At 40.0% G+C, this 7,272-nt stretch overlaps 1 protein-coding gene across 7 annotated transcripts in view; it reads left to right on the top strand.

The window, feature by feature from the left end:
* The first annotated feature begins 445 nt into the window (after positions 1 to 445).
* The window catches only part of Zmym4 (zinc finger MYM-type containing 4), a 186,496-nt gene continuing 179,669 nt past the window's right edge, over positions 446 to 7,272 (top strand). For 3 of the 7 annotated variants that reach the window (XM_047543832.1, XM_047543830.1, XM_047543842.1), the window contains exon 1: positions 683 to 764. The gene's annotated coding sequence lies outside the window, so the exon portion shown is untranslated. Of the gene's footprint in view, positions 765 to 7,272 lie in introns of all 7 variants that reach the window. The other 4 variants (XM_047543836.1, XM_047543834.1, XM_047543837.1 and 1 more) reach the window with 3 other exon arrangements.

Raw genomic sequence — 7,272 nt, 5'->3', positions numbered from 1 at the left:
CTGGAGATGACTGTCTTGTTCCCTTATTGGTTAGGGTTCTTCATGTTTAGAGGTCCACTGAGAACTTCAGCTCATCAACATTTTCTCTTTTCAACAGTATCTCTGTAGTCAGGTGTAAGATGGTGTTGTGGACCCCTCAATGACATTTCACCCAATCCTCCAGACTGTCCTTTCATTGATTTCTTTCATTCTTCCTTCATCACTGCGTCATGGTCCCTTTAAGGGAGCGGCCATAGTTGAGTGGTGGGAGCAGCTGCTGGCAGTAAAGAGACTTGCAGGATTTGGCCTACCCTGGGCCACTCACCGCGCACGCTCAGGACCGGGGGCTTGGTGGGAAAGGGGGGAGGGGCTTACGGTGCGCCTGCGCATCAGGGGCGCGCGCAAGGGGCTGGTTTGGTGATCCCTTTAAGAAACCGCAGGCGGAGGAATTTCTCTGAGAGAAAATAATCCTACTCACGGGGGCCCCTTGGAGGCCATTAACCCCCCGAGTCCCGGCCCCCCTTTCCCGGGCAGGCCCTCCCGCCCACGCGCACACCCGTGGGACCCCAGGATCCGCAGCCCCGCGCGCGGCATCCGCCCCCTCCTCACTCGCGCGCCAGGCCCGGCCGGGTCCGGGGAAGCCGAGGCGCGGCGGCCGTGTCTGCAGTGTGGGCGGGGGCCGGGGGCCCGAGCGGTGCCGCCGCCGCGCAGGGAGCCGCAGCGGTTCCGAGCGGGGCCCAACATGGCGGAGAGAGAGGAGGTTGGAGTCCGGCCCCCGAAAGAGGGTAGTGAGGTGAGGCAGAAGTCGGGCGGCGGGGGGCGGGGGCGCGGCCGGCCGGGGCCGCGGCGGGACGGCGGGCCAAGCCGGGGCTGGAGGCAGGGGGCGCCGACGCCCGCAGCGGGGGGAGGTCGCGGGCAGGTCAGCGGCCACCTCGCGGGCAGGAGCGCGTCGGCGAGTGGTCCCTTCGGAGGTGGGACAAAGCTGGCTGCTGGGGGGAGGGGCGGGGGGCGGTTGTTTGCGTCGCCCCCCGCCCCCAGAATGGGGGGCCGGGTGTATGTGTTATGGGGGGGCCCCGGAGGGAAGGGGTCAGAACCTCAACTACGTGCTCAGTGAATGAGAGTCCGTGGAAGTTTCACTGGGAGAGGTCAGGTGGGGGTAGTGGTGGCGGGAATAAGTGGTGGAGGGCGTCTCGTGAGCGATAACCAGAGGGATTTTCAAGAAACATCCTCGCGAATTCATTTGGCTGCCATCCTTTCCCCTCCCCCCTTAACCGTTATCAAGACCAAAGTGGAGGTGGCACTCTTACCTGTGAAGAAGTGGGATCCTTGGCCTATCCTGATGTAGGAGAAAGATTTCGGCACCTACACACGTTCCTGCGATTAGGAACGTGGAAGAGTATGACAAAGTTTGTCATAACAAGGATGTCCCCCAACCAGCCTGCATAGGTGAAGCCAGTTCTACATAGGAGTTGTTGAATGCCTTTTATTAAAGTTTGCCTTGAAACTTTTCTTATTGGATTCTGAGTGGTTTTCTTCAGATGGAGCACAATACTATCCATTGAGCAATATTTTTCAGACATTTCTTTTAAACTCCCCCTCCCCCCAACATGTTAAGCAGTAAGTTTCTCATCAGGAATCTTCCTTTTGGGAATGGTCTCAAAATGATCAATTAGTGTTAAGCCAACCTGGTTAAAAAATAGCTACTTCTCTTTATGAGATGCCCTTTCCTTTAGCACAAAGTTGTCAATCTCATCATGTTGTTAGCAGCTAATATTTTGAGTGATGGCACTGGGTGAAATGCTTTATGTGTAAATTTAACCTCAGAATAACTATTGTAAACTCATTGCGAATGAGGAAATGTAGTCATGATGAGGTTAAGTAACTTACTCAATATCAGACTGCTAGTTAAGAGTTTTGAACGGGATTTGAACGCAGGTTCAAACCCCAGGTTTGTCTAAAGTAATGTGCCTGTGTTGGGATACCACTTAGGAGTTTTTTTAAAATCTGCGTTTCTTAAAAGGTAAGTCATTGGGAAATATTTATAACTGTCCATCTAAATTGAAAATACAGTCCAATTCAGGATGCATCATAAAACCTACCACCTGGATTCTGCTCATCAGCATTTTACTAGACCTAGTTTCATCATATTTATTCCATCTGCCTTATCTATCCATTCACCAGTAGTCTTTTTAAAATACATGTCATTGTATTTTGAGCAATTAAAATTTAATGTTGATAGTATTAGGGTTACAAAATGTTACATTCTCTTCATGCAGTAATTAGTCAAAGCAAGTTAAACTGAATGATAGTAGGACTAAGTAGTTCATTGAATATAAATATTGGGTATGGAATGCATGTATTTGAAATTTTAAATTGTTCTGCAAACTGTGATCAGTTTTTCAGATAGATCCTCATTTTTCTTTTTTTTTTTTTTTTTAGGGTGCTGGGGATCAAACCCAGGACCTTGTGCTTACAAGGCAAGCACTCTACTGACTGAGCTATCTCCCCAGCCCCTCATTTTCTTGAATGAATGCATATGGAAGTATGATCGACCAATTAAAATATATAGGATGAGTTTAAGTGTAATGTTAATTCAGGAAGATTTTGTCATTCATCATTTAGGATGTTCTAGAATGTTCTAGAAAACATCTAGGTACATTGGTAACTTATTAGACTAAATTTTAAGTATATTCTTTCTCCTGTTACATTCAAAGGTGTCACACTGGTTGCAGTAGAAACTTTATACGTGTAACATGTGTAGCACTTGTATAGGGTTTACCCATTATTTTACAGTTTTCATTGTGGGGGGAAGGTTACATTCAATATCTTCAATATCTTTTAGATCCATAGTCCATTTTGTTGTTGGTGTTTAATTAGAATGTTCAGTAGGATATTCTTACAGGGTACAAATGCTCTCCCCCCACGTTGTGTGTGCGTGTGTGAGCCAAACTCCATGTGTGTTACACATGTGTATTCCAAACAAATTAGTGGAAATTATGTAGTAGTTTCTTTTTAAATAATTTGACTGTCTTGAGGCAGTTAAAGCAAATTAACTATATAGGTCTGGATGATAACCATTAGGTTATTTAATCTGAAATTGCATTGGTGACATGATACTGTGTTATGATGCTTGTTGCCTTTAATGTTTATAATCATAAATTGCAAGAAAATTATTGAGCACCTATGCTAGTTGATGAGCTCTATGCCAGGCCTTGGGCCATGTTATTTATGGTCATTTTGGGATAGTACATGTTGGTAGTTCTAAATGGTGAACCTCTTTAGGATAGAGCCCTTTACTGCTTTTTGTGTCTTCAGTACTTATGACCCTCCACGTGAGAGGAACTCAAAGACTTTTATTGATTTTTAGTAAGAAAAGTTTACCTCTTACAACAGAGGCTGTATAGTTTGGGTACCACATTCTCTGCTTTGTAATTTTGGGGACTTCAGTAAATACTTCACACCATCTTTGATGCCCCAAAGTTCTCTCCTGTAGCTCCAGATTAAGGGGATCTTCTATTATTCAAGATTGTTTAGGTGGAGAGTGACTGTTATAAGACTGTTGGTGTAACCTTAAATTCTTTGTGGACCTGCTTGATGTTTTTTTTTCCTGTTTGTGGGTCTTTCATAACAATAGGTATTAATTAGGCAGGATCATTTTGATTGTAATCAGATTATACTTGAGTGCCAGTCTCTGAGTTTGTGAGTGGATCAGCACTATATCCATCAATATCTCTTGTTACAGAGAAAACCATGTTTATATTCTACTGTCTATAGTGAAGGCCAGCATTACGTACACATACACTGAACTGAGAATATTTTTGGGATACTATTCATGATTTTTTTTAAAGATAGTAACTAATTTTATTTTCTAAAATAGGTTTTGAGATTTGTTTAGGCTTGTTGTATATAGTTGAATTATTTATGCATGGATGAAATAGTGTGTTAGGTATGAGGTCTAAATCTGGTTCCTATCTTTTCAAAGTTATCTTACAAAAAATAATTTTTGTAAATGTATATATTATTAACTGGTCCAGCAGATCCCTCCTAATACTTAAACTTCTGGTCTATATTAAATTCAAAATACAAATGTTTGATATGCTTAACCAAATAGATGGCATATCTATAAGTTATATACTTCAATTTTTGTAAAAACAAATTTAACTTGTTTCTGTGTATGTGACTATGTATGCTAGACACATACCATAGGAAGGGAACTAAGAGAAGGTCCATGTGTAAGGACTAAGAGAAAGTTGTGAAGGATACTTGTCAAGCTGTTATCATTGGTTATCTTCAAGGAGTAGAGATGATAAAGGAAAGAGTATAAGGGTGAAAATTTTGTAAAGTGGAATGGTATTATGTGAAATGAAAATGTGGACTATAAAATGTCATGTTCTTGTAATATGTAAAAACTGGACATGCATATAGATAAGGAATAGAAAATAACATGAACAAATGAAAACTTTGATTTCATTAGTTAATGGGATTATGGAGAAATATGATTTTGGATTTCCGTTATTTTAATATTTTATAGCAAAATAATTATAAAAGATTGATCACTCTTAATTCCTTGATGGACTTTTTCTTTTTAATTTTTTGTAAAATGTTTTACTTAAGAGCATGGTAGTACATATTAAAATACTTGCAGTTGAAGTATATATGGAATAAATCATCTATTTTAAGAATGTATCGGGGGCAAGAATGGAGGAAGGAGGGACTGTATAGAGGGAAAAGAGGGGTGGGAGGGGTGGAGGAAGGAAAAAATAACAGAATGAATCAAAACTATCACCCTATGTAAATGTATGATTCCAAAATGGTACTCCTCTACTTCATGTACAGAGAAACAAGATGTATCCCATTTGTTTAAAAAAAAAAAAAAATGTATCAGGGACTGGGATTGTAGCTCAGTGGTAGAGTGCTTGCCTAGCGTGTATGAAGCCTGGGTTTGGTCCTCAATACCACATAAAAAATAATTAAAGGTATTGTGTCTGTCTACAAACCAAAAATATATATACACATGTGGTGTGTATATATAGGTATATATATATGTATATATATATAACACACACACACATGTACATATGTATGTGAAAAAAAAAAAAAAAGAATGTATTGGAGCCAAGCATAATGGTTCATCGTGGTGCATACCAGCTACTTGGGAGGCAGGAGGATCTCAAATTTGAGGCCAGTCAAGGCAATGTAGACCCTGTCTCAAGATAAAGTAAAAGGTCTGGGGATGTAGCTCAGTGGTAGTGTGCATGAGGCCCTGGTTCAGTTCCCAGTTGTGGGATGAGGCAGTGAAGGGGAGAGGGAGTGCATTGACTGTTTTTATAGGGAACATTTCAAGAGGCCATTCTGGAATTGACAGTGATCCTGAGTTGTTTTCATACTGTTTACCATCTTGTATTAAGCAGAGACATCTGTAAATGATATTTTTTATTTATAAACCTTTAATTACTAGTCATTCTAAGTATTTTATATGTAGTATAGTTTAGAATCCTCATTAATTTCATGAGATTGTCACTATTATTGTTCCACTTTATAAATGAGGAAACAGAGAATTGCATGAGATCATAATGTAATGGACTAAACCAGAATTGAGGATCACTTGAACGTTGTTTGGCACCTTTGACCTCCTCTCTTCTAGTTGTTCATAAAATATATAACAGGTTATTGTGCTGTGCTGCAGAACACTAGAATTTACTAACTTCTGTGCTTTGGTACCCATTATTCACCTTCTGTACTTCCTCACCTCATTTTTCCGAACCTCTAGTAATCACTATTCTATATTCAGATTGATTTTCTTTTTAGCATCAACAGATGAGAAAGAACATGCAGAATTTTCTTTGTGTCCAACTTTTTCGTTGGATGCAATGCCACCTAGTTCCATCTATTTTGTTGGAAATGTTAGGACGGCATTATTTTCTAAAACTGAATAATGTTCCATTTTATACACATACCACATTTTTGTTATTCATTTCCAGAAAATGATGGGATGGAAATGTTAATTACCTAATTTGATCAGTACATGTTGTATACATATATTGAAATATCACACTGTGTCATAAATACAATTAAATTGCATTTAAATAGGTACATAAAATAATAAATCTTGTGTTGATATCTATTAAAAGTTGTTTATTCAGTATATTCATAGTTAAAGTTTCTGTTTTCATTTGAGAAAACAGAATTTTTAATGTGGAATTTATGGATGTTAGAATAATTTGAATTACATTAAATCATATTGCTGTAAATTATCTCTCAGGAAGCATCAATTAACTTTTTCCCTAAGATGTACTTCCTTGTTTGAGATCATCTTAAAACACGTCTTTGCTTCTCAATATTTCTGTTTTAGAAAATATACACTAAATATTTTGAAGACAGATCCTCTTATCTTTTACCTCAGCTTCCCAAGTTGCTGGGATTATACCACACTTGAACTATCTACCTTTGGCCAAAGATAGTACTCCCCCCTCCCCCTTATCCAGGATGTACTCTACCTACCACTCTAGGCTCTTGGAGGTCAAGGATCATGTGCGTTCATCTCTCTTTACATTTCCCATGTCTTAAAATTTAAGTGTTTTTTTCTTTTTTGTACCAGGGATTGAACCCAGGGGCACTTAATCACAAGCCACATCCCCAGCCCTTTTTTATTTCTTATTTAGCAACAGCGTCTGGCTCAGTTGCTTAATGCCTCTCTAAATTGCTGAGGCTGGCTTCGAACCCTCCTGCCTCAGCCTCCTGAGCTACTGGAATTACAGGCGTGAATCACTGTGCCTGTCTAAGTGTTTTATATATATTCTGACATGCGTACTGTTACATTTGTAAGCAAAACATTTAAAAATTTTTCTTAAGTTTCATAATTACGTATTGAGCACAAGTATGGAATGATAAAGTAAACCCCCATGTTCCTATTAACCAGTTTTGACAACTTTGCAGTTTCAGCATTTTATCATTGGTGTCCTCTTCTAACTTCTCACTTCTTTTCTTCCCTCTTCCTTTCCTTTTCCTTTTGGTTGAAATAATTTGAAGGAACTCTCAGGCATCTCCTTATTTAACCTGTAAGTAATCCTGTGTATATTTCTAACAGGTAATAACTTTTTTTTTTTGGTTACTGAAAATTGAACTCCAGGGTCACTTAACCACTGAATTACATCCCCAGCCCTGTTTTTTGTTTTTATTTGAGACAGGGTCTCGCTAAAGTCCTAGGCCTCAATAAATTACTGAGGTTGGTCTTGAACATGCAGTTCTCCTGCCTTAGCTTCCAGAGCTGCTGGGATTACAAGCCTGTGCCAT

This window comes from Sciurus carolinensis, chromosome 1 (genome assembly GCF_902686445.1).
Source record: "Sciurus carolinensis chromosome 1, mSciCar1.2, whole genome shotgun sequence".
Taxonomy (NCBI): domain Eukaryota; kingdom Metazoa; phylum Chordata; class Mammalia; order Rodentia; family Sciuridae; genus Sciurus; species Sciurus carolinensis.
This window is presented reverse-complemented; position numbering and strand designations above follow the sequence as displayed.